The sequence below is a fragment of the Micromys minutus genome (genome assembly GCF_963924665.1).
Source record: "Micromys minutus genome assembly, contig: SCAFFOLD_47, whole genome shotgun sequence".
NCBI classification, from domain to species: Eukaryota; Metazoa; Chordata; class Mammalia; order Rodentia; family Muridae; genus Micromys; species Micromys minutus.
The window spans coordinates 1,976,644-1,980,456 of record NW_027667133.1 but is presented as its reverse complement, the minus strand read 5'-3'; positions in this window follow the sequence as shown (position 1 = coordinate 1,980,456).

Here is a 3,813-nt window from a genome sequence, read left to right as displayed (position 1 = left end):
TTTTGGGGCATAACTGCAGAAATTTCACTTACTTTGGGGCAAAATTGCAGAAATTTCACTTATTTCAGGGAAAAAAGACAGAAATTTTCCTTATTTTGGGGCAAAATTCAGAAATTCCTAATATTTTCTGGCAAAAATTCAAAAATTCTTCTTATTTTGAGGTAAAAAGGATGAAATTCTCCTTATTTGGGGGCAAAAAGGCAGAAATTTCCTTTATTATGGGGCAAAATTGCAGAAATTTCACTTACTTCAGGGTAATAAGTCAGAAAATTTCCTTATGTTAGGGCAAAAAAGACAGAAATTCTTTTTGTTTTTGAAGGAAAAGACAGAAATTCCACTTATTTAGAGGCAAAAAAGCGGAAATTCCCTGTATTTTGGAGCAAAAATGAAGAAATTTTTCTTTTTTATTTTAAAAAGGTATGCATTCTTCTGATTTTCGGGCAAAAAGGCAGAAATTCCCCGTATTTTTGAGCAAAATTGCGGAAATTCACCTAATTGTGGGGCAAAAAGGCAGAAATTCCCTATATGTTGGGGCAAAAAGACAGAAATTCTCTTTATTTTGAGGCAAAACTCAGAAATTACACTTATTTTGGGGCAAAATTCCAAAAATTTCCCATATTTTGGGGCAAAATTGCAGAAATCTCACTTATTTTGTGGCAAAATTGCAGAAATTACACTTATTTCAGGGGAAAAAAAGCCGAAATTTTCTTATTTTGGGGCAAAAAGGCAGATATTCCTAATATTTTTTGGCAAAAATGCAGAAATTCCCCCTATTTTGAGGTAAAAAGTATGAAATTCCCCTTATTTGGGGGCAAAAATGCAGATATTTCTCTTATTTTGCGGCAAAATTGCAGAAATTCCACTTACTTCAGGGTAATAAGTCAGAAATTTTTCTTATTTTGGGGCAAAAAAGACAGAAATTCCCTTTGTTTTGGGGGAAAAATCAAAAATTCCACTTATTTAGAGGCAAAAAAGCAGAAATTCCCATTATTTTGGAGCAAAAATGAAGAAATTTCCCTTTTTTATGGGAAAAATGTATGCATTGTTCTTATTTTCGGGCAAAAAGGCAGAAATTCCCCGTATTTTGGAGCAAAATTGCAGAATTTCCGCTAATTGTGGGGCAAAAAGGCAGAAATTCCCTATATGTTAGGGCAGAAAGACAGAAATTCTCCTTATTTTGGGGTAAAACTCAGAAATTCCACTTATTTTGGGGCTAAATTCCTGAAATTTTCCTTATTTTGGGGCAAAATTGCAGAAATTCCCCGTATTTTGGAGCAAAATTTCAGAAATTCCCCTAATTGTGGGGCAAAAAGGCAGAAATTCCCTATATGTTAGGGCAAAAAGACAGAAATTCTCTTTATTTTGGGGCAAAACTCAGAAATTTCACTTATTTTGGGGCAAAATTGCAGAAATTTCACTTATTTCAGAAAAAAAAGCAGAAATTTTCGTATTTTGGGGCAAAAAGGCAGAAATTTCTTTTATTTTGGTAAAAAATTGCAGAAATTTTTCTTATTTTGGGGCAAAAAGGCATAAATTTCCCCTATTTTGGGGCAAAAATGCAGAAATTCTCCATATTTTTATGTAAAAGTTTGAAATTCCCTTTATTTGGGGGTAAATAGTCAGAAATTTCTTTTATTTTGGGGCAAAATTGCAGAAATTCCACTAATTGTGGGGCAAAATTCCAGAAATGTCACTTATTTTGAGGCAAAATTGCAGAAATTTCACTTATCTTGGTACAAAATTGCAGAAATTTTTTTTATTTTGGGGCAAAAAGGCAGAAATTTCCCATATTTTGGGGCAAAAATTTAGAAATTCCCCTTATTTTGAGGAAAAAAGGCTGAAATTCCCCTTATTTGGGGTCAAAAAAGCAGAAATTTCACTATTTTGGGGCAAAATTGCAGAAATTTCACTTATTTCAGGGAAAAACGGCAGAAATTTTTTTGGGGGCAAAAAGGCAGAAATTCCTAATATTTTGTGGCAAAAATGCAGAAATTCCCCTTATTTTGAGGTAAAAAGGCTGAAATATCCCTTATTTGAGGACAAAAAGGCAGAAATTTCCTTTATATTGGGGAAAAATTGCAGAAATTTCACTTACTTCAGGGTAATAATTCAGAAATTTTCCTTATTTTGGGGCAAAGAAGATAGAAATTCCCTTTGTTTTGTGGGAAAAAGACAGAAATTGCACTTATTTAGAGGCAAAAAAGCAGAAATTCCCTTTATTTTGGAGCAAAAATGAAGAAATTTCTCTTATTATAGCAAAAAGGTATGAATTCTTCTGATTTTCCTGCAAAAGGCAGAAAATCCCCGTATTTTGGAGCAAATTTGCAGGAATTCCTTTAATTGTGGGGCAAAAAGACAGAAATTCCTTTTATGTTGAAGCAAAAAGACAGAAATTCTCCTTATTTTGGGGCAAAACTCAGAAATTCCACTAATTTGGGGCAAAATTGCAGAAATTTCACTTATTTCAGGGAAAATAAGCAGAAATTTTCTTATTTTGGGGCTAAAAGTCAGAAATTCCTAATATTTTGTGGCAAAAATGCAGAAATTCCCCCTATTTTGAGGTAAAAAGGCTGAAATTCCCCTTATTTGGGGGCAAAAAGGCAGAAATTTCCCTTATTTGGGGCAAAATTGCAGAATTTTCACTTATTTCAGGGTAATAAGTCAGAAATTTTCCTTATTTTGGGGAAAAATAACAGGAATTCCCTTTGTTTTGGTGGAAAATGACAGAAATTCCACTTATTTAGAGGCAAAAAAGCAGAAATTCCTCTTATTTTGGAGCAAAAATGAAGAAATTTCCCTTTTTTATGGCAAAAAGGTATCCATTCTTCTTATTTTCAGGCAAAAAGGCAGTAATTCCCCGTATTTTGGAGCAAAATTGCAGAAATTCCCCTAATTGTGGGGCAAAAAGGCAGAAATTCCAAATATGTTGGGGCAAAAATACAGAAATTCTCTCTATTTTGGGGCAAAACATAGAAATTCCACATATTTTGGGACAAAATTCCAGAAATTTCCATTATTGTGGGGCAAAATTTCAGAAATTTGACTTATTTTGGGGCAAAATTGCAGAAATTTCACTTATTTCAGAAAAAAAGCAGAAATTTTCTTATTTTAGGGCAAAAAGGTAGAAATTTCTTTTATTTTGGTACAAAATTGCTGAAATTTTTCTCATTTTGGGGCAAAAAGCAAAAATTTCCCATATTTTGGGGCAAAAATGCAAAAATTCTCCTTATTTTGAGGTAGAAAGGTTGAAATTCCCCTTATTTGCGGGAAAAAAAATGCAGAAATTTCCCTTATTTTGGGGCAAAATTGCAGAAATTTCACTTATTTCAGGAAAATAAATCAGAAATTTTCCTTATTTTGGTGCAAAAAAGACAGAAATTCCCTTTTTTGGGGGGAAAAAGACCGAAATTCCACTTATTATGAGCTAAAAAAGCAGAAATTCCCCTTATTTTGGAGCAAAAATGAAGAAATTTCCCTTTTTTATTGCAAAAATTTATGCATTCTTATTTTTGGGCAAAAAGGCAGAAATTCCCCGTATTTTGGAGCAAAATTGCAGGAATTACTTTAATTGTTGGGCAAAAAGGCAGAAATTCCCCTTATTTTGGGGCAAAATTCCAGAAATTTTCTTTATTTTGTGGCAAAATTGCAGAAATTTCACTTAATTTGGGGCCAAATTGTAGAAATTTCACTTATTTCAGGGAAAATAAGCAGAAATTTTCTTATTTTGGGGCAAAAAGGCAGATATTCCTAATATTTTGTGGCAAAAATGCAGAAATTCCCCCTATTTTGAGGTAAAAAGTATGAAATTCCCCT